A 23,814-nucleotide genomic window follows, 5' to 3' on the forward strand; every position below is an offset into this window, starting at 1 on the left:
GGAGAAAGTTAGTGCCCAAACTGCAGCTTAGCCAAGATTCACACCCGGGACAGTCACTGGGCTGACCTTTCTGTGAGGGTGTTTGTTTCCCGAGTTAAAAAGTTGTTGAAAAGAAGGGAGATCTGTACACGGAGTATTTTAGGAGATGCTCAGAGGAACACATTGCACGCCTGTTCCGCTGGTTTTATTGCCTTTATTGAAGTACAGAAGGTGTATTCTGCCCCTGTACTACTGGCGTGCTCGGGAGCACTTACCACTTTCAGACTATTGTTACCTGTCCTCTGCTTTATTTGATCGGAAGGGAATTAAAAAAGCCACCACGCTGGAGACACAGAAACCCGCACAGTCAAAGACCCTCTCCCATCCCCACTGGCTTCTGTGAATTAAAATCCAACACAGGGAGCCCAGTGCTGCTCACAAAGGGGAGCCCGTTCCTCCTCTCTGCCCCGCGGTGTAAAGAGCCCCCTCCCCAGTTTAGGCCTCCGGCAGCGGTTCCCCCCGGTTGGAGCCCGCGGCGGGACAGCAGCCGCAGCCCCAGCCCCGACCCCGGCGGGCACTGACCGCGCTTCTCTCTTGTCGCTTTTCCCCCCCTGCGACACGGAAGGCTGGACGATTGGGGCGGCGGCGAGAGCGGGCGCGGAGGCGGCCGGCGCGGCGCTGGTGCTGCGGAAGGTGTGGATTCCACGCAGCCCGGCCCCCGAGACGGCGCGGGACGTAGGGCTTTCCGCGGCTCCGGGCGTTGGCGGGGCTGGGCCGGCCGGCCGGGCTCGCGGCGGCGGCGGCGGCGGGGCGGGTGGCCCGCGGCCCGGCGGGCGATGGCCCCGGGGGGCGGCGCCTAGGGCACGGGGCCGCGGGGCGCGGCGGGCACGGCGGGGGAGCGGGGCCGCCATGGGCGCGGCAGGGTGCGGGTGCCTGGAGGCGCTGGGGGGTCGCGGCGGGGAGCGGCCGCTGCCCACCTTCGACGCTGCCTACTTTCAAGTACATCGACGAGGAGGACGAGGAGGATGAGTGGAGCAGCCGCTCGCAGTCCTCTACCGAGGATGACTCCGGGGACTCTCTGCTTTCTGACAGATACGTGGTGGTGTCGGGGACGCCGGAGAAGATTTTGGAGCATCTCCTCAGCGACCTGCACTTGGAAGCCGCCCAGGACAAAGAGACGGGTAAGGAGCAAGCCTGGCGGGGAGGCGGAGAAGGCCGGGGAGCGTGTGTCCCCGGTCCCGGGCGGGAATGGGGGAGAGGTGCCGGTGCTGGCAGAGCGGGGCGGGCCGAGGGTCGCTGCCGGGCACCGCCGGCCGCAAGGCCGCTGCCAGCCTGATGTGCAGCCCGGGGCGATGCGAGGAACCCGAGAGCGCGGCGCGGCAGCCGGGAGGTGGCGGAGCGAGGCGCCGGCCCCGGGGCAGGGGCACCGTCGTTACCGGAGCCGCTCGGCAGATGCGAGCACAGCAGCAACTGGGGCCGGTCTGCGTTCGGCTTTGGCTGCCGCCTGGGTAGCGCAAGCTGTGGCGGGCTCTGTACAGCACCCATGTCTCTGCAGGCAGGGCTGCCATCCCTCGTAGCCTGCAGCTATTGATCAGGATACTTGCAGTGCACCTCATCTACTGACAAGCTACTCGTATTGACACCACCCCAGTACTTTGACACAACTGCTTCATAGAAACGGCTTATAGCCCAGGGCACAGCATATCGCCCGATGAAGACTTGCATGTCTTCAATCAGAGAGTGTAGTTTATTCCAGCCTCGAGCAATTATTCTATAAGGTCGGGCTACTTGACATGCAGTTTAATTTTCAGCTGGATTTCTTGGCAGTATGCGCAGCCTGCTGTCACCAAGAGCTCATGGAGTTTATCAGAAGTGCCTGTAACCTGCAATTCATAGGTAGTTTTAATGAAAGCACCCAGGCTGGTGAGACTTTTGGAGGTCCCAAATACCGAAGAGGAGGGCAGATGGCTGTCTGTGGAGCTGTGCATTTGGTCGTCCCCAATAGGGTTAAAATGCATACTCCTGCTGCCTGTATATATCTTTCTCTACAAATGAGATTACTGAGAATAAACACACTTTAATCCTTTTAAGTGTCTGAAATTATAAATAACATCTGCGATTCCCAGAGGAACGTCTCAGAACAAGTCATTAGTTTAATGTGGGACAATAGGCATATTCCTAGTGCTGATGTGTCAATGCCCTGAAGAAACATATAGAGTGTCTGCTGGTGATATTATTACGGTGTTCCTACTGCCGCTTTTGTCTGCCTAGACATTAATATTTAGTGCTGAGAGAGGCTGTGGTTGTTTTCCTTTCACAGATGCACTCAAACTAGTTCGGAGTATAATTTACTTGAACCAGCTCATAGGTAGTGTAGTGAGGATCCTTCATTGGCCTTTTAAGGTCAAATATTGAATCCAGAATAAGTTTACCCATTAATGTTTATCACACACAGACTGGGGGACATCAGCTGCCAGTCTTTATATTCTGTTTCATCTTATTTTATAAGCTCACAATCTTGCTGGAAAACAGTGAGAATTTCACTGGTGATATTCATTATATTTTAGTGTTTGTAAATGCAAAGCCCTCCTGACATAAAGCATTAGATACATCCTCCCGTGTGCTGCCTATTCTTTTTTTCTCTTTGGTCTCTCTCCCTCCCAAAGGCTGTTCGTAAGCCTGGTCTTATTGTTAGTGAGAGGGGCTGGTAAACTGTTCTCAAAACAAATGCTAAACCACTGCCTGGTTGTCAGCAGATGGTAAAGTATTTAAAGGTTGATTAGCTTCCACTCACCTCTTCTGCCTTATCCTAACTCCTTTTAGAAAGAAACAATTAGGCTCTGCCCTGTAGCCAGGGTTAACTGGATCCCAGGGACAGAAAAAAGTAGCTGTGCCTTCATTTTTTTGCCATCACAGAGATGTGTGCTAAACCTTGCCCGGCAGCTCTTCACCCCCTCAAGGGTAGCTTCTCATGCCATTTTCTTCTGATTTTATTAATCTGGTAATATAGAACTTCATCAGAATAAAAGACTTTGGGAGTTATGTTTCCCAGTGGTTTATGAGGAGGAGGCTCCTGTAATGGTTTTTATCAGTTTGTTTTGCAGACTCAGTGACATTTGTCATGAGGAAGTATGGGATGTTGACTGTGCATATGTACCTCTTTGTGTGTGCACCTGACGGCATCCTTCTACCATCCTTGTGTGCTTGGATTTACTGGTTTTTGTATTTTTTTCTAGTTCCAATCTGGCCCATATTATATCAAGTTGCAGAGTTCCACAGGCTTTTATTTTAGCAGACCTAGCTTTGTGGAACAGAAAAGGACGATGTTGTACTCAGCTGCTGCTCCTGCTGTCTCTTTGCCAGTTCCAGGGTGAATTCCGTGGCCTCTCGCTTTCCCTGCAGCCCCCAATGCAGTTTGTTTATTTGTGTCTGTAAAGAACATGAGAAAGGGCTGTTCTTACATATGCTGACGCACAAGGGGCTGTTGTTCCGTTTGACCTTTTGCACTGTTTCCCAAGGAGGGATGCTCTGCATGTTATCATTCCCACCTTTTGTATACCAAATCATAACTGCAGCCCTCTATGGTTGTTAACAAAAAACTCCACTGTCCTGGGGCTAGCATGGTCATGGAGCTTCTTATAAACGCTGACATGACTGAATGATACACCATGCATTGCTTCCAGCTATCCTCCCTTTTCTAGCCCAAGTCAGCAGGTACTGCTTGCACTTGGAAGAGTAAAGGAAGCTTTGGGGCTGGTCTGGAATAAATTTAACTAGGGACCAGCCCAGGCCTTAAGACTTCCTACAACTGCTGCTAAACCTGTAGCAAGGTACCTTAAGCACTCAGTTTAATAAACTCTGCTATAATAAACAGGTAGGGACCCAACCTGAAGATTTGTGCCATTGCCTGTGACATGATAAAGCACTGTTATAGCAGCTGAGGACACTTGAAGAAGATGCTGCAATCTGCACAGCTAGACTAGTCTGTTGCTCAGGTGACTTCTGTAGGCAGGATGTCTTGAAAGCCTGAGGTTTGCAAGACTCTTTAGGCTTAACTCAATAGCTGTTTAATGACTGAGGGCTTTTTGTGATGACTGTGTCAGGGAGTATGTGCAAGATCTTGAGACATCAGCTTAAATTTGGGCTTGCCACTAACAAAGGGTTGCTAGCTTCCATCTCGAAGTAAGTTTTTGTCTCACTGAGTTACATATAATCGGTAATGTACCAATTCCCAAGAACACTGTTCTTGTTCCCTACCATGAGATGGATGGAAATTTTAAATTTCTGTAATGAACTACTTTTCTGAGTCATCTCTCAGGTTGTTGAAATCAGTGGGGAATGTCTACTGAGTGTGTATTTTAGAGTGCAGTTTGAAGTTTTGAGAACTGAACAGAGTGAGACACTTCAAATATGTCAATATCGAGGCAGAAAAGGCAAGGCATACCTCCTGGGCTAATCCTCATCAAGGATGGGGATTTGAACAAGTAATCTCCAAGAGGCCAAATCTTAGTGTCTTAAGATCTCTAATCCCTTCCCATTGACTACAACATTTCTTTCAGATTTTCTGCAAAATCTTTTATTTCTTGGGCGTTAGCAGCATTTTCTTCTCTGGATATTATTCTGATGTAGTCTTCGGAGTATATTCTGCCTGGTCTCTATTCAAACATACTGTGTTGGCATGTGGTGATTGCATTCAACATTTGGCAGCCTCTGGAATGACATAGTGATGATCACATTCACTGCTACTTCTCCAGGCCTGTCTGGATCCCTCAGATAGTTTCCTTCCATCCACTGGGCCACCTCTCTCAGGCAGCTTAAACAGAACACTGCTGAAGTAGAACATAATCTCCCTCGTTGCATCTGCTGGCACCACCTGTCTTTTATCTCCCTGCTGCGGGATTCATTTTAGAGAATGAGTAGAGAGAAGAAGAGATTGATTTGTGAAGGTCTTTGAGAGCAAGAAGCAGTGGGAAATGGAGATCTAGAGAAAGGAAATGAGGAATGGTATGGCTGGAGCAACGTGACAGTGTCAGTCTTAACTGATGTATCTTTGTAGTGGACTGGGTGAAAGGGATTGTGGCAAGGAGGAGGCATGATATTTTTGTTAGGCTGTTGCAGACATTAGGATGGCAAATGATGGAATGCCTGGAGAGGGATTAAGGGTACAGAAAAAGAACAAATTCTCATGATGTAGCTAGAAGAGGTACAGAATATGGTCTGGATATCTTCAGAATAGGAAAAGAAAGGAGTAATGACCTTTGTGTCATGCTGTGTCGCCTTATCTGGGACTGTGCATGATCCCTGGATTACTGGGAACTCTCCTCTGTCCCACAGAAGCAGTGTGGCAGCTTATGATCCTAGGTTTAGGATCATAACATAGGCCCCTCCCCCTAGGAGGGGCCTTCAGACCGTGTCCATTTGTCCTAGAAGTGCTAGGGTTACTAGTGTAAGGGTTACTTTTGTTTAGTACATTCTGTTTCTACACTTGCATCAATGACACTGCTTTGATGTTGGACCATGACACCTCTGTGGAACTGTACATAACCTTGTATGAGAATGGTACTATCTTACATGAACTGATCATAGTCAGCTGCTAAATGATGATGCAAAAAAAAATGGATATAGCTCTGCCTTTTCCAGGTGGCTGTATTTTATTTAATGATCCAAGAAAAAAAATCTGGTTGGTTTTTTTTTATCTTTTGTTTCTTAGCTATGATGGTTGTTGTTAGGTCTTTTGCTCACTACGCTATTTACTGATGATTAAAAGGTATTAAAAAATGTACTCCTGTGACTGACTGCCACATAGTCAATATAGGTGTATCTGATGCATGTGGACTGATGTCAACAGGAATAAATATTTGCTCAACACTTTGTGATCCTACCTTCCAGCTTTTAGGACAGATAGAACAAATGCCTGCTAACCCTTCCTCTTACCAGTCCTTTATAATGAAATGTTGTCGGTCATAATTTTGAGGGATTTTATAAACTTTCCCACAAAGTTTTAGGAAAATTTGGTGAACTGAGTGGGCTAAATGCATATTACTGCCGTGTCCATAGGAGTGGATCAAAAGTTTACTGGAGTACATGAGTGTAAGCATTGCAGAAAAGCTAAAATAATAATATATCTCAATGATCAATGTGAGAGAACCTGAGGAGGTTCTTGCAGAGGACCATTGCTTTGTGCAGTATGAGTCTAAGCTATCTCAAATTGGAGTGTCAGTAGAAGTAGGTTTAGAATAAATCAATAAAATAAATAGTAACAAATCACGAGGATCGCATATTATTCCCCAAAGACTTCTAAAGGAACTCTGATATGAAATTGCTGAACTCCTAACAGTGGTGTGTAATCTATCATATAAATCAGCTTGAGTGGCAGGGGAAGGTGGAAAATGTGATGCCAATTAAAAGAAATGGTTCTATTTGGGGAACATCTAAGTAATAAGGTTGTCATTTTACCAATACATTATTCCAGCATCAACTGGCGCTGTAGTCAAAAGAAGCAACTCAGCCTTTCCTGGCCACTCACTCTTGCCACTGTACTGGTACCTCTGTGCCTCTACAGCCTGTTGTGTGATTCTTAGCAGACCCAAGTACGGAGCTGGTTCTAGTTGATACTAACCTAGGAAATATTAAATCGTTAGTTTTAAGATGGATCAGTCTCCTGGTCCGCTTAATCTGTTAGTGACACAAAGTTTACCCCTGATTCAGATGGCAGCAGGAAGTGGGAAATGCACAGGTGAGGACAGCAGGAGAGAAGGACTGGTGTCTTTAGCAGCTGGACTTGCTTGCAGGAGTTTGATTAGATGCAAAATTCCAGCATGAAGTTATGCCTTTGTGCTGGGAAACTGGGTGGTAGTACAGTAAATGCAGAAGAAAGAAATGTATGCAGAAACATCGTACTGAGAAGAGAGAAATGTGGGGATTTTTTTTGCAGGCAGCTCAGATCTTTTGTATCCTGAAGAGCTGTTAAAGATATGAAGCAGTGTGAGGATATATACGGTCTGGTCTGCCTGTATCTTATATTTCCAAAGAGCTTTTGATAAAGTCCCTTGCCAAAAATCCTTAAAGAAACTTAAAGATTGTTTTGATAAGGAAGAAGATGCTTTTCAGGACTGATCATTACTTAAAAGAGAGAAAATTAAAGGTGAGAGTAAGTTGTTAGTGTTTAAAATGGAGGGAATTCGCCGTTGGAGACTGGGTTGTGGAATGAAAATCTGAGGTAACATGATGTTCTGATGTTATTAAACAGTTGAGACTCTTGTGATAAATAAAGCCTGGTTTCACCTTTGGTAGCCATGCAAGGTTATATTCTTGTACACCCTGTTATCCCCACCTCTGTCTGTTTGAGTTGTGATAGATCAGGAAGCTGATCCAACTCAAAAATAGCCTCATGAAAGTAGTAAGAATAGGGCAGTGTAGAACTGGGAAAATAAGTTGGGAGTGGGTCCCTGCAAACTAGCCCTGTGGCTGAAGAAAGATGAAAGGAATAAAAATCTGCATGACTGCAGGATAAAATTGCAGATGGGATCCAAGTTTGAAAAATGCAAAGTAATGCGTTTTCTACCATGGAGAAGAGGAAATCCTTATTATACATATTCAACAGAAGTGCCAAATTGGCTATTATCATGCAGAAAATAGGTCTTTGGAGGTAGTGTGGGTAGTTCTTGGAAATTTTTTGATCAGCATTGGTAAAAAAGCAAATGGTATTTGGGCTAATTAGGACAGAAGACAAGCAAGAACCATAGTTATAATATTGCATAAATGTGTAATATGGTACGTATAATGTGATTCCTTCTTCTCCCCCAGCTCAGAAAGGTTGAAAATGAAGTAAAGGGAAGCAGGGGTGATTAGAGTTATAGATTAAATACATCTAAGAATAAATAGTCTAGGTCTGGTCTTCATAGGAAGGCAACTTTGGTAAAGGAGGCATATAAGATCTATAGGACTGAATTGTGTGGGGAAGGTGACATGGAAAGATTGTTCATTGTTTCTTATAATATACCAAGTGTTTTGTAACACAGTGAAATTATTTGGTTTATAAATCTTGAAGAGAAGTAATTTTCTGATATAATGGACAGCTAAACTGTGAAAGTCATTGTTGTGAGGATTTTGGGGAGGCCAAAGATCGGAAGGGTTTAAAAACAAATTAGGCAAAATCCTGGCAAAAACTTCATCACTGCAGTAATGTCGATACAACTTCCCATTTGGAAAATCTGCACTGCCAGTTGCTGGAAGCTAAGAGGGTGTATCCTGGAAAGATAACTGTCTTTTTCTTAGTTTATTTCTTCCCCTGGGCATCCTCTTTTGGCTGCTGTCAAAGACCTGGTTCTTTTTTATTGGGGGTCTTTGATCTGACCTGGTCTATCACATGCAGCACATTGCAGTTTGAAAGGAATCAATCAGAATCCAAGATTATAATAAGATACTAGTTCTTTCAGGTAGGACAACTGAGTGAGTTATCAGTTCAGCTGGCAGCAGAGTGTGAAGAGTTTTCTGCTGAATGGCTTTGCAAATGACATTGTGGGACCTGAAGCTGGGATAAGAGAAGCAGGAGCTCTAGGGATATCATGAAGTTGGGACCAAAGCTGCCAGCGCTGAACTGGTTTCTGCTCAAATGGGAAGATCTGACATCCTGTAGTTTTCCGCCTGTACATTGCCGTGTAACCCCTTCTCCTCAGCTATACTTGGTTTGACCTTGTTCCAAGCAGGTTTAGGTATCTTAGTAGGAATCTCTTTTTTTCCTCTTTGATAGGATTATTTTCTGTCACAGTAGTGAGCTGAATCAGTTTGCAGAAGGAGCATCGTGTCTGGGTCTCGCTGCAGACAGTGTGTCACACGCTGCGGTGCCTAAGCTAATGGGAAATGCCAGTGAGGGGAATCTGTCTAAGGTGCAGTCTTGCATCAGGAGCTCAGACAGTTTTTCTGAGAAATGAGGATGCAGAGCCTGAAAAGGGTTTACTTGCACTTGGGCAATAAAACTTGTTTGGGCAAACTTTCGGAAAGGCAAAGTCTGGCAATGCTGCTCCTGAATTGTCTCACCATTATGTCCAATGACTGGGTAACCAGAGTCAGCACGGGGAATGATAAACATCCTTAGTGATCGGGACTGTGTCTTCATGATCAGGACTGACTCTGTAGATACTGATGGCATTTTTTCAGTTCATCACCACAAATACTTTTATGCTGTAGAAACACCTAGCAATTTAGACCCTTTCAGGGAGAGAAAGGAACTGAGGTAGCCATCAGACAAACACATGGTTTCGGGATGCCCAGCAGCACCTAGGCACCTAAATAAATGTTTTTGTACTCTGTGTAAGAATAGCTGGTAGAACCCAAGTGTTTAGTGTTTTGTGTTTGAGTAAAATTTGCAGAAGAAAAAGCTACCTATTCTATATGACAGTCAATTAGATCATAGTATTCTTAGTTTCTCAGTCCTTTCTCTGTAATTCTATGATATATTATAGCTAGTTTGTCACCTTTTGCTATGTGAGAAAGTGATGAGGAGCTGTCATGAAAGCCTGGTGTGAAACCATTTAGTATGAAGATGTGCATTGTAGATGATATCAGGGATTTTGATGATCTTAGTTGTTTAAGCAGAAAAGAATTGGAAAGTGTAGGTCTATCAGGAGAATATTTTTAGGGGTAAGAATAATTTTCTTTTCACAGTGGAAAAGGCTTTTAACTTTTTTTTTTTGAAGTCAAAAAAGGCAGAATGTGTTCATTTGTTGTACTGCAAAATAGGTTTGGGTCATATAAGCATTTTGATGAGGTACTTGGAAGATAAGACGTTATGATACTGGGAATTTGGTAAGGTTTCTGGAAACGTGACCTTAAAGAGGTTTAATCAGTTATTTGTAACATCCATTTTCCCTAATGATATTGGAAATATAGGTGATATGAATTATCAGATCAATGGATTAAGTATTTCAAATATATGAAATTATATGTGGTGGTAGATATATCTAAATTAACAGATAAATTACTGAGATTATAAAGATACATGTTGGTATATTTGAGAAGCATTTATATAGAACTTTTTTCAGAATGGTGCTTTCAATAATTCCTAATTGTCTGGTGCTGCTAAGCAAGGAAGTATATGAAAGGGATAAAAAATACTTGCAAGATATAAAAATGCTTGTATTTTAGTGGTGAAAGGAGTAGCAGAGTTGCCTCTTAGTTTCTACCTTAGTCTGAATCCTTTCCTAATCACTCAAGTGGGGCTGGTCAGTGTCAGATGTAGCAGAAATAACTTGTGTTCCCAGGTCAGAAGGTTGGGACTGAGGGCCATAAAGTCAAAGGGGAAAACTGAGTCACTGCACAGTGGTCATGCCAAAGAGATCGCTCTCATCAAGGGAGATGTCATCTTAGAAATATGCCAGCCACTTGGGTTGATTCCCCATCTGGCTCAAATGCTACGCTGGAGGTTGGGTCAGTTCCACAGCTGCAGGTCTGAAGAAAGAAGCAGGCCAGGTCCCTTCTGTTGCAACTGATGTCATACTGGCTCTAGTGAGCCATAAAGACATCAAAGACAAAGCAAGTCAACATCATCTTGGAAAAAACTCATAGCCAAATTCTGAAGTGAATCTAAACTGTGGTAACTCTTGCTGACTTCTGTCTACTAGAGATCCGTTCCCAAGTGTGAAATGTATGAAGGGAGAGGACAACCCCTACTGCGAAGGTGAAATAACTTCCAGATCCTCTCAGCCCCCAGATACAGCCCTGTCTTCATGTTTTCCCAGAATAAAACATATACAGTTATCTCAAAAGTGCTGTTTCTAGTAGATGAAAAGTGAGACCTGATTTGTAAGAGGGTAGCATAAGAGGAATAGCAACAGATGGTGTGTGGGCTGGCAGGGCAGTTATCTGTGAGAGTAGGAACTGGAAATGCAAAACTGAAATATCAGTGCTGCTGCTTCTTATGAAGTGTCCACATGTCCTACTCCTTCAGCTGGATCCACAGAGTACACTGTCCTTCAGAAACCCCAACCATAGAGCCTTTCACCACAGGTCCCCCATCTTTCCTGCCCGCTTATCATTCTTACTGCTTACTCATTGCTCTCCTTTCCTTCCTTCTAAAGGCTGATCTGCAAACTTAAAAAACTGGGCACTGTCTTCAATACTCTTTTTGTGTTCCTCTTCAATCACACAGGGATTCCCCACCTGCTGTTTTAAGTAGGTGTGTTTGTACATTAATGACTCCTGTGTTGCTGTTGGCACTTAATGCAATGGCTGTTAAGATGGGAACTTGTTCTCAGGACACAGCAAAGCAGTCTTTCCTAAAAGCAGAATCTGTAATGTTATAAAACTGGGAGATGGTGCTCTGAAATTCTTTTTTTTTTTTTTTTTTTTTTTTAGAAAGCCTTTATGTAGTGGGGAAGTTTTTATGTAAGAATACTGAAAACATAAAACTGAATCTTGGCATACTTGGTGCATCTCTGAGTCCAAGAATACAGTTCACACACTGTCTTTGGGGTTTGAGTTCCAGTGCTTCAAGTTGCTATAATACAATGATTTTTTTGTGAGATTAACATTTTCTGAGAAATATAAAGAGTGCCTTCATTCCCCGCCCACAGAGTGGAAGGATGGATTCACTGCAGACCTGTGCTTTGAGGTTGTGTATTAAGAATCTGAAAGAAATCTGCTCTTCAAAGCAGCTTTTTTCCCCCTTGTGAACTAAATTTACTCTCATGCTCTTAATTCCTCCTTCCCCCACAATCCTTCTTAACATGTCCTGAGTTCAAACAGTTTCACGATACTATGGAAGTAGCAGCCTTGGTTTTTTTGTGAGCAAGAGTGGGACTGGTTTTGGCTGTAGCCAAACTACAATTATTGTTTCTTTATTAAGCTCGCTGTCATACTGCCTGTTACTACCGTTAGGTGATACTTGGTTGTACAGTGTACTGATGCAGTCCTTTTCTTTCCCATTTTACTACTTTCTATAAATCCCTAAGCTCAGGGGTCACCTGGGGAGATTAAGAACAAAAAGCCACAACCCAAGACCTATTTGTGAACCATTAATTAGTATAGATTTCTGCCTATTTCCCAGTGGGTAGTGCCTGATGAGGGTTTTTGTGGGCTGTTAAGCTTTCCCTTAATAGCTGCAGACTTCGAGCTGCATTACTGCATCAAATGCCTCTGCTTGCTGTATAGCTGAATAAACACCATTGCTTGAGAAAGCCTGTCTGGGGCATTGGCAGACTGGTGCCAACACACTCTGAATTATCAGGTGCAGCAGAGCTCTGCTCTACCTTGCCCTAGTACTGGCTGCTACCTTCTCTAGCATGTCCGAGGAAATAAGAGGGGAAAGAGCAGATGTGACAACAGCTGCTGAAGGCCAGATTTGTTGTGTGCTGGAAGAGGTTTGCAGGGCATTCTGCTGTGGTTTGTGATATCTTGCTAGGTTTTGATTTTAGTGGGCAAGTCAGAAGATCAGCTTTTGGACGTAGGAATAGATGGTTGTAGTAGGAATACTTCAGTGAGAGAGGAGGGGCCTGTCTGAAAAGGAGATAATAGAGCAGAATGAGCTGAGCATAAATTCAGAAGACCTGTGTATTAATTGCAATTAGTAAACTCATAATGCAGGCTTTAAATTGCTGTTGCTTTTTTAGAGGGAAAGGTTTGATCTAGTTTGGTATAATTTTGAGGTACATAACACCTTTTAGGAGACTCTATGTGGTTGGCATTGGAGACAGTCCTGCTTGTTTTTTTAAAGTCAATTTTGATCCTTTCAGAGATTGAAGTAGGAGTGGAATTACAGCACTTTGACAGCCAAAGGTTTTTCATGAGATGTCAGTTACCCTCATGGAGTATAGCTGGCTCTGGCAGAAAGAGCTTTTCAGAATAGCATCAGTTACTGCAATAAAGTAAATTACTTGTCCTGTCTTTTAGACAAGGTGAAAACCACCAATGTGAGCTGTAGCTGTGGCAGCAACTCACATCACTATCTCCCAAGCCAGGCTGAGATTGTGAGATGACCTTGTCTTAGTTCAGAAGTGCTTGTGAGATCCTTCCAAAACCCAACCAGTACTCTCTCTCTGAAGTGAAAATGTAATGTTTTCAAGGACATTGAGAGCAAAAATATTCTAGGGTGAGAGTTTGGGGAAAATAGATGAATGTAAATAAAATGGCAGCATTGATGGATCTAATTTTGATGGTAGCTAATAATAAAAAACTTTGGCTTTCTTGTGGCAGCATTTGGCATGAACTGTGATTTTATTCCTTTGCTTGAACTTGAGGTTTTGATGGAGATATAAATTGCCAGAATCAGGAATGTAATCATGGAGAAATCATGCTGTCTGACTTGGGACTGCTAGAGGCTTTTATACCTCACATTTTATTGCTTTTCAGTTTCTTCCCTCTTTTTTTTTTCCTACACCCTGCATCCCCCTCCTGCCATTATCCTTCCTCTTCCCACTGCCCACAAGGTTCTACCAATTCCACAAGCAGCCTTTCTTTAACCCTCTCCACCCCCATTTCTTAGGATTTAGGGCTGGTTGACCTCTCTCTAGGAACCACTGCAGTTAAAAGCAGAAAGCCAGATCCCGGTTTTGTTCTTTTTCAGCCATGAATGTAGAGCCCTGGCATCAATACAATAATGAAACCCTTGTGTGGTTTCATTCCCTGTCCCACAGGAGCCTTGTCCATGGGATTTTGTTTGTTGTTACTGTTAGTACATCATGGGGGATACACAGCCACAAGCTGGAAGCAAACAAACAACAGTGAAAAGCAACCACAAACAAATAGCATTTGTCAGATCCTGGTTGTCAAAAGGTTTTCATTCAAAATCTTAAAGTGGCAGTGACCATGTAGCATTGCTCCAAAGTATGAAAACCACCAATAATGGGCAAATGCAAACATTTTGCCTATTAAGATGACTACAGCTTCTACTCTTAGTGTCTGTAGAGGTTAACTGCCTTCATTGCTGTCTGTAGAATTTAACTCTGTAACAGGAAGTGGGAAATTTCCATCCTGGTATGTGGCAGCAAGCAGTAGCAGAGAGGCAACAACTGTATGACTTAGCAATTAACACACACAGATGCACCCCACTTCCCAGCAGGTGAAACACATCCTCACCTCCACCTTCAGCTACGCAGGCATTGAACAAAGAGGCTGCTTAGAGGTGGCCAGGTAATTCTTAGGACAAACAGGTGCAGACCTCTGGCCTGCCAGAGCCCGGCCTGATTGCAAGGAGGCAGCCCTAGCCCTGCTGCAGCCTCCTTGCTGTCCTCTTCCCCGACCCAGAGAAAGGATGTCCCCCAGAGCAGGGCCACAGAAGCAAAGGGACATTGTCTGTTCCCTGCTTGCTCTCCTTGTTTCTGCACTGTAGGGCTCCTGGGCCACACACAGCTTGCAAACACCTAGAAGACACCATCTGTGCTGGGGCTACAGTGCTCTGTGCAGCAGGGATGCTTGGTGGGCAGGGAGCCCTCCCCCAGGGCAGTGTGAGATGCTGAGAAGCCATTGCCATCATGGGGCCTTCTGGAACCCCGAAGTTTACTGTGGGCAGAAGCCCAAAGCACACACAAGGAGATTTTGGGATGTGGTCATTAGGGAAACCTAGGCACGCTGGGCAAGCTAAGTCTAAACTTGGGCAAAGGAAGGTCTCTGCCAGCTGAAACTGGGCTTCTCCTTTTGCAAAGCCACAAGGAGACATTTTCCTGAGGTCTGTCCTGTTATGGTATCACTGGGTTGAGGGAAATTTTGTTAGGATCTCCAGCATGATGGCCCATCTCTCCAGGCAAACATCTCGTGGGTTACTTGTGCAGCTTATGTAAATATTTTGGACAGGTTTTTTTCTTTGATGTGTGAATACAGATCTTGTTAGTATTAATGAGAATCTAATCTCCCTGCTGGGGTGAGGGTTTTGACATGCAGATGGGCCATAGGGCATTTGATTTAACATCATAGTTTAAAGTATTGGAAATTTGTTCAGGGAATCGAGGTTAGTAAGATGTAATTTGGGAAGTTACAACTATGTTCTTGATTACAAAGAATGATAAATATTTAATAACAATTTTCTAAAAGCATCTGAAAAACATGAAAATGCCATCAACTTTCCAAGAAGCTGCTATACTGGGTTTTCTTGACAAATGGAGAGCGTTCAGATCCTCCTGGAGGGTATGGTCATGTAGATCTGGGATGAGGGAGTTTACAGCAAAGCAGTTGACCAAAGTGCTGCTGTTCATAGTGTTAGAAGAAAGCCAGGGGTCCTTTGAAGAATCACAGGGGTCCTTTGAACCCCTGTGATTTAGGGTAGTCCTGAGTATGAATCAGGCAAGTCCATCATTAGACCATACACAAACTTGGTTGAGGTGAATGTTTGGCAGGATTTTGTGTTCCCTAATGCAGAGAACATCAGCTCTGTATGATCAAGCTCCAAACTGAACAAAAAATTTAAAATGGAAAGTGATTGCACCACTTCCCCTGCTAATCTGTGAATCCAGAGATTCACAGCATTTGGCTTGACTATTCATGATCTATTTACTTTTTAAAATTCAGACATAGGCATGTGTGTGATGATTTATTCCTCCTTGTAATTGGATGCAGTGATTAAATGAGCTTGCGTATTATACTTCATTGTCCTTCTGGGATGTGGGTTACTGTGTGCTCAGCACAGCAGCTCCTAATGGAATTGATTCCAGCTTTTATAAATTTACTGTAATCAGTGATGTGTTTCTAAAAACTGATTTGGAAAATTGCTTTTAAATATACGTTTTATATATGAAGCATTCATCTAGCTGTAGGGTGGTATGCAATCCTCAGAGTCTTCCTTTAAGATGCTTTGTTACCTTCTCTGACAGGCACTCTTTAAGAAATATAAATATATGCTCACTATTTTGTAACCTGAAAGCTGTAGGAAGTGTTACACCTAGCAGAAGTGTTAACTGGGCTGCAGCCAAGGACAAGTGATTGCAGTTTGAGACTGTCATCACATAATTTATGATTTTCCATGGGTTAACCAGTGGTGATATAGAAAGGATACTGCTTCTTAGCAAGGAAAAAAACCCCTTTTTTAATAATTGCATTTAACAACTAATTGAATAAGCAAAGCAGTTTAATTAAAAAAAACTCAATCAAACAAACCCCAAATACCCTTTTGCAGAAAAAATGCAGAAAGGTAATGAATTGTCATTTTATATATAGAGAGAGTAATTCAGAAGCCACAGTGTTGTGCAAACACAGAGACAGTGATCTGCTCTGGGAATTTATAGTCCACTAAGAGAAAACTCAGCAACCTGGTGCAGCAGAGAGATGGGAACAGCACTGATAGGAAGCCTTGTTAGAGAAACAGGGTATGGACACAATTTGCAGAATTTTAAATAAGGAAGATATCTCAGTGATGCTAGTAGTCCCAGTGTTTGAGATTATATCCTTTAATAAAATAAAATAAAAAAACATTCCTGCCAGATGCAGCTTAAGGCACTATCACTGCATCTCCTTTGGCTGAGTTCTTTTATGTCTACAGCCATAGCTGTGCTTAATGGCAGCCCTTACTTCAGGTGCACCTGTGGAAGAGACACTATTGTCTCCCTGAAATAAAGGCTGCCAGCTGTGTCTGGAGAAAGTGTCAAATACCCTATGTTCTTGTGAGCAATGAGAGTAAGTTTACTCATTGCTTATAGGAACATAGAGTCTTTGACAATTTGCTGCTCTGTCTCAAATTTGGTTGAAATTTGTCAACAGATTCAAAGTTTACAGAGTTAAGGGAGAGCAAGATAGACAGTTGGACAGACAATTCAGTTGCAAAAGTCACTTTCCTTTGGGGAACAAGAAAGAAAAAGAAATGCTGAGGGAAAGTAGAAAGTATGCTGTTAGCCTATTTAATTTGAAGAGGATTTGAAAAATTGTTAGGGAAAGGCAATTTGTAGAGGGATCACCATCTGACTCACATTTGATGGTGTTGGCCAAATGCACTGGTATTGTCTGCATGGGACTGTGGAAAGGTGAGCAGAAAAGGAGTGAGGGCACTGGATTTGTGCACTCAGCCTTGGCAGGTACCTCCCACCTCTCCCGAGCCCATATCTGCCTCCTTTTCTTTGCACACTGAAAAAATAAAGCACATTTTATGAAAACTGTGTTGGCACTTATGGCCTAAAAGAGCTATAGAAATGAAAGATGGCAGTGAGCACTAGTCACAGCCAGATGCTGTTACATGTAGTGGTGAAACATGGTTGTGGAGCAGATAATCCAAGAGGCACAGTTTAACACATTGTCTTGTGCGTTATTACAGTTTGTGATTTTTACCTTTATCCTTAGTATTGCATCAGACTCATATACACTTGTACAGAAAGGTAAGGTTTACCTGTCAGCCAAGGAGATTCCTCTGTGCCCCAAGGAAATCCAGGAGACAGCTGGCTGTCTTGATGAAGAGCTAAAAACTGAACAAACAATTTCCATGAGATACAGATGCATCTCTTGCATTAAATGCTTTCCAGTGTGTGCACAAAAAGTACAGTATTTCATAAGACTTGTAAAAGAAAGATACAAAGGAAGAAAGGCATAATTTTGGACTGGTATAGTCCTGCAATCTAAGAGTTGTGTTTTGGATCTTTTTTTTTGGTGACTAAATCAATAAGGAATACTAAAAATCCAAAATAACGGGAAAAGTGAATATACACCTTTAGCAAATTACTCCAAAAGGCTTTCATCCAAAATTGCTTAATATCTCCTCTTTATTTAACTGAAATAAGTAAGGCCATCAACTACAATCCCTGAGTAATTACGGTACAGCTGAATCCAGGATCTAATGCTGAGGTCCCTAGTAAGTAAAAATAGTTTGAAAATTATCAAAATAAAGGTGTTCATTCTTAAAAGTCTAGCATTGAGCTACTGTGTATTGCAAGCAGCCAAAATGCACACAAACACAGTTGTGCTGCCATGGGGAAATATGGCCAAGAAGGTGTTTTACTCCCAAGCAGCTGAACTCTGGATAATATGTGTTCCTCATGTCTTACCCCTGAATAATCTTTAAACAGGGCAAGCAAGAAGCTTTGTTATTTCTTTCATTCAGCTGTCAGCGCAGGGTTGTACTGACAAACACAATAGTTTGAAGTTATTAGATGTTCTTAATACAGACTATGTGCAAGACATTTTTTATTACTGTCTTACATTAAGATGTAATAATAAGGGAAAAAGCTATCTTTAATTACATGTTAACCTGTCACTAGAATGATTTGAGTGTCTCAGTATAGCAAGTACAATTTCAGGTTTATAATTTAAGGACGTATATCATGTAAATAAGTCTACAATTAGTGTAACAATGTATTTTAACACCACTATCATGAAACTTATCAGGTTTTTTTTTTTTGGAACCCGTTCGCTGCAAGAGGAAGCAAAATGTAGCTGCCTTATGAGCGCTCTGATGCTCTTTGTTCTGGTTTTAAGCTGTGAAGCCATGCTTCACTGCCCTGGGTAGGGGGGAGGAAGGCAGGTGTGGAAATGTAAGATGCACGTATGGCCCTGTTTGGTTTTTGGATGTTGTGTCTCTTGTGCCATCCCTCTCCCAGCACAAGGAGGTCTCTGCTGTGTGTTACAGCTGTTTAGATAATGCATAAGTTATTTCAGAGTGTGCCCATCAGCCTGAAGTATTGTACACCGTGGGCAAAAAGCTGGAAGTGGCATCCTTCAGTGCAGCAGGGACACTGCAGTATGCTAATGTCTGTCTGGGTCTCCTGTGGGTTTGCAAGATGTATTCCCTCCTTCCCCATACCCCCTGCCCAGCAGGGCCTGTAACACATGGCAGCCATGCAGCTTCTTTGCTGGACCTTTTGCCTCCATGTGTCAGAAGATACTGGCAGGTGACTCTCTGCTTAGGAGGTTACATGACAGTGAGCCACAGCTGTGTATGTGCAAGACCCTAACCTAGTGTGTGTGACCCCATACACCAAAAATATCCCACCACTTGATCTTTCATGTGCTGAATGAAGTGCACAGTCTGTTCATTAGTCTAGTGCGTGCGATTCCCATCTTCTACAGACATTTGGACCAAATCCAACAGTTCTTGCTCAGATGAAAATACCATCATTCCCTTTATAGGCAGTTCTGCCAAATCTACAGAAGCCAGGAGTGTTTTGTCAGTGGAGGTTTTGTTGTGCTAGGCTTCCCTGAAGAGATGCTGTGATGTTTACTGCACATGTTCTAGTGCCACATGTTGGAGAGCTTGAACTGCTTAGCATATTTATGATAATTTGGCTCCCAGGGGCAAGCAAGATTCTCCTTATATCTGTTTCCCCAGGCTGAAACACAAAGAAATTTCCCCTTGTTGCTTTGTAGGGGGAAAATAATAGATTAAACCTTCTTGCTAAACACTTTTAAAAAACATACAACACAGATCCGTACATTTCTGTTCCCTTAAGGGACCAGTCCCTCTGGTCAGTATGGAAAGCAGTTAGGAGCAGGAGATGGGGATAACACTGCACACTGAAGTCTAGGCATTATATCTGACCTGCAGAGCTCTAGATGGTGCACTGCCATATATAGTTTGATCTGTCCTTTATCCATGTCATGTACCAGCATGGAATGTATTCTGGTCACTGTACTGACTACAGCATAGTCATAATCTGCTGGACTGGATATTGTCCAAATACACCGGATTTTGATGCCTGTAAGTAGGTACTGAAATTAAAAATGTTTAGTCATATATATATATATATATATATATATATATATATATGTTATTTTTATGTTGCTAACAGAAAATTTGGGTTCATGTTCTTAGAAATGTCTCTGAAAGGTAGGCTGTTTTAAAGCATTTCACTTTGATAATCCTGAAATTAAGAACTCACAATCTTTGAAGATGTGTTGATTTTTTATATTTATATATAATATTAGATTTGAAGATTACTGTTTCCTAGGAGTGGATTTTCCAGTTCAGCAATGAGAAGGACATGCTGAATTTGAAACTTGGCTATTCTTAAATGCCATATAAGTGTTGGACAGCAAAGACAAAAAGAGTAGAGATTAAATGCACATGCCTTAGTGTTAACTTTCTGAAAGTTGAATGTCTAATTTTTTAAAGTTCCCTTTTGACTCAAATGTCTGCTGAGCTGGTACACCTGGCAAAAGACTTGAGCAGCCATGGGCACCTTAGAGTACCCACTTGGTAGGACCAGGCTTGCAGTGGCAGAGGGGACAGATGATACAGCCCCTTTCTGTGTGCTGCTGTCTGTTGCTGGCTGTGTGCTGTGCTGCCACCAGGTAACAAAAGAAGGCACAGAGGCAGTGACAGCTCTGGGTGGCACCTGGAACTTGTGCCTTTGGGCTAGAGAGACTGCATCTCTTTGGGTGCTTGGGGAGGAGCATGATGGCAGAGATGCAAAGATGTTAGGTGCAAGACAGAAGCAGAAAAGTAGAAGCTTGCCTTGCACTTGTTCTTGCAACTTTCACTGAGCCACAATAGTGCCTGGGGTGCCAGGCAGCGTGCAGGCTGGAGTTGCAAACCCATGAGGGCAGATCACAGCGTGCTGTGCTAAGGCAGCTGGACTCCAGGCTGAAGGATGAAAGGGAACCATTAAATCTTTTATCCTCTGTCCTGCTGCTACAGGCAATCCTGGTCTGGCTGTCTTATTTTAAGCAATCAATGGAAAGAGAGGATGGGTTTTTCTCCTAAAGTACTTTGGGAGGTGCCTGATGCAAACAAGGAATGGCTGCCTTCTGCAGCAAGACTTGTGTGAGGACTTCACATTTCACATGTGCATTAAAATACCTCCATTTACTGTCAAGTTTTACTGCACGGAAAGCTTGAGTGTTTTAGTTACAGCAGTCAAAGGCACTTTTTTAACAAAAATTGTCAATATCTTAGGGTGACTGCTATAGGCAGCGTTTTCTAATGCTTCAAAATGTGTAAGGCGTAGAGGATTTGTTCAATAATTTCAAGTAACCCCAGCCATTATAGCTGCACATTAATCACCAGGTCTCCCTCCTACCTGGAGGAAAAAGGGAGCTTCAGATTTCTATGTGGAAAAATTAGTGTCTCATTAAAGCTGGACAAGTTTGACATTTGCTCTCTGCCTGTGGCTTCAGGGCTTTCTGTCCCTCAGACAAAATAAGAAACTGCTCCAATACATGTGATAGCAGCAACTGGAATGCAACTTTAGGAGGATCTTTGACCTTACCAGACAGACTGTGTTTGATTCATTTTGCAGATGTTAAAATACTGCCAGAAGTTTCTGGGAGATGACCTTAGAAATCATTCCTAGTTCTGACTTCTGTCCTCTAATAAAAAATGTGGTTGTACAAGTTAAATATCTTGCCCTTATGTATTTTCATTTTCTAACCTAATGGCAGAAATAAATGGCTTGCTCTTTAGTCCTTTTTGAATTGATTTTTCGGTGCTTTGGTGGTTAGGTGACATAACTACTATAATTGTTTTAATACATTAGCAGCAAATTATATATTGATGTTCTTTTTTTTCATTGACCTTTCTTTCTCAACATCATTTTCATTTTTTGCTTCATGCTGTGTCCATGGTGGCATAGCACTATTAGAGGATTTGATTTTGAATTAAGGGCTAATTCTGCAAGGTCCTGAGCACCATTGCTATCTGCTAAATGCAAGGGAGGTCTGGGACCGCTCAGCACCCTCTCAGACATGAGCAATATCTTGCTAGATCAGATAGTAATGATAGCAATTTGCATTTACTGTTTGTACTCTGAGATATCTCGACATTTTTAGTAAATTGCTGTGAAATTACAGATTATTGAGAAACTCCTATCTTTGAAAAGAGTTGCCATCAAATCGTTTTTCCGTTTCTGCAGAATAAGCAATTTTCTGATTACAATTAGAACTCACAGGACACAATGTGTTTGCATTGCTGAAAGGTTTCAGAGCATTGCATAGTATTATGTGAACCAAACCACACAAAGAATCTGCATGTAGCATTGTCTGCCTTGAGGTGTGGTTATAATTTTTCTCATTTTGCAGAAAGGAGTAAGAGGTGTGACAAGAATTTATTGAGCCTACAAGCCTTCAGCACCGAGAGGCTGAAAAACTTGAAAATGCTTTGCTGTAGCCGTCATTTTGTTTAATTTGAACTCAGTGACTGAATATTTAAAATAGCAAAAGTGTTTATTCCCTATAGAATAGTAAGCAATCAACATCCATTTTACTCATGCACAGGGAGCTCATCTGTCTGTTTGCCCAGCTGTAACCCCATCTCATAGGGCTGCTTTTCTTGATGATTGTGAGACATGCAAGTTTTAACTATTTCTGATCAGTATGGTGTTGCTAACCCCATCAGTGAATATTTTCTGCAAAAAAAAATGATTTCCAATATGTGTGATGAGGTCAGAGGTGCATTAGTATTATTGATCCCAGCTTTTCAGTCATAGATAGGAAGATAAAAATTCCAAAGGATTCAGTTGGTTTAGCTGTTTGGGTTTTTTTCCCCAAATATACTCTGAAGGATGAACCTCACAAAATAGATAGAAGTGGCTGGTCCTGAAAGGTAGGGATGATGCAGAGAGCAAATTTTGGGGTTGTTGGTGATTATTAAATTTGTAACTCTGGGTAATACTGGTAAGTGTATTAGCATAAGGGGATGTCAGGACCTGACCACATGGTCATCTCATCATCTTTGCCATAATCACAAATGGGAAATGGCATAGCTGAAGGGTTTTAGAATTTATTTTATATTGTTTAAAATACAGTTATTTCCCTCTTCATCTTTGTCAAAAATATGCTCCCCAAACACCAAAGAGACATCATTGTCACACAAAACAAAACTCAGAGTTTGCAGCGATGTTTGAAAAATGCCTGTGTAGCCCCCATTCGTATTTCATGCTGCTGGAGTTTCTACATGCTGACCATCAGTACATTGTACTCAGGTTCTAACATGCTGCAGAATGAAGAAGATCTCATGATCTCCTCCTATTTATTATATTTCTGAAAGGTAAATTGAGCAGGAAGGGCACTTAGTGATTTCCTTGGCTTGGAAAGCAGAGACTTTAGAGTGTCATATTTTTAATTCAGTGCATGAGTTTTCATCCTTTTACTGAGTTTAATTCTCTCATACACAGTGAAAATCACAACTGCTGTGTAACATGACTAAGGGTCGCCACTACAATGCCGAGAATAGTTTTAACCTATGAGTTAACTGAATTCCAGTGGCTTGTTCATTCAAGCAATTTTTTCTCCTTTTTTTTGTTGTTGTTTTGTTTTCATTTCAATCTCCATACATGTTTGGCCTCCACCAGCAAATCCTTGGAGAAGGCTGAATCACTACTTTGCATAAAATGGAAAAAGACTTGCATTCCAGTGCTTTATCTATATTTTCTTATAATCCGATTTAGTGTGGAATACAAGCCTGAAAAACCCTTAAATCTTTCTGTAATTCTTGCACAGCCATTCACAATGGATTTGTACTGTGCAAAGTCGAAGAGATTTGGGTTCAGAATGGTGATAAGTTTTAAAAAAAAAAGGAACAAACCCAAGATTACTTGTTTTTCTTTGCAGTTTAGCAGATTTCGCTATCAGTACCCTCTTCCCAACTAACAGTACATGAGAGACAGTCTGCAGATAAAGGAATATAGAGTCTGTATGCATGGAGTATATATGCTTATACTCCTCTGTATAGAGGAAGTTACCTTTTATAAACCACACAATTGTAAGAAAAAAGCTCAATATGTTGCATATTTTAAATCCTTTCTGTTGCCTTGTTTTGCATAGCTTCATTTTTTTTTCTTAACAATTAAATAAGCATGTACCAGACAGAACATGGAAACAGAAATGCTATAGAGTGGAAAGAACAGTGTCTGAAAAGTTGCTCTGTAAATGAAAAAGAGAATAGTTCTTGTCATTTTAGCAGTCACAGGTTGTCACTGAGAGTGGGGAGACTAG

The 23,814-nt window shown here is 42.4% G+C and overlaps 1 protein-coding gene across 1 annotated transcript in view; it reads left to right on the forward strand.

Moving 5' to 3' along the window:
* The first annotated feature begins 946 nt into the window (after window positions 1-946).
* The window catches only part of LOC103754588 (rap guanine nucleotide exchange factor 5), a 62,521-nt gene continuing 39,653 nt past the window's right edge, over window positions 947-23,814 (forward strand). Inside the window, exon 1 of the mRNA XM_029961810.1 lies at window positions 947-1,160. The gene's annotated coding sequence lies outside the window, so the exon portion shown is untranslated. The remainder of the gene's footprint in view (window positions 1,161-23,814) is intronic.

The sequence above is a fragment of the Manacus vitellinus genome, unplaced genomic scaffold, assembly GCF_001715985.3.
Source record: "Manacus vitellinus isolate BGI_N305 unplaced genomic scaffold, ASM171598v3 scaffold_3_pilon, whole genome shotgun sequence".
Taxonomy (NCBI): Eukaryota; Metazoa; Chordata; class Aves; order Passeriformes; family Pipridae; genus Manacus; species Manacus vitellinus.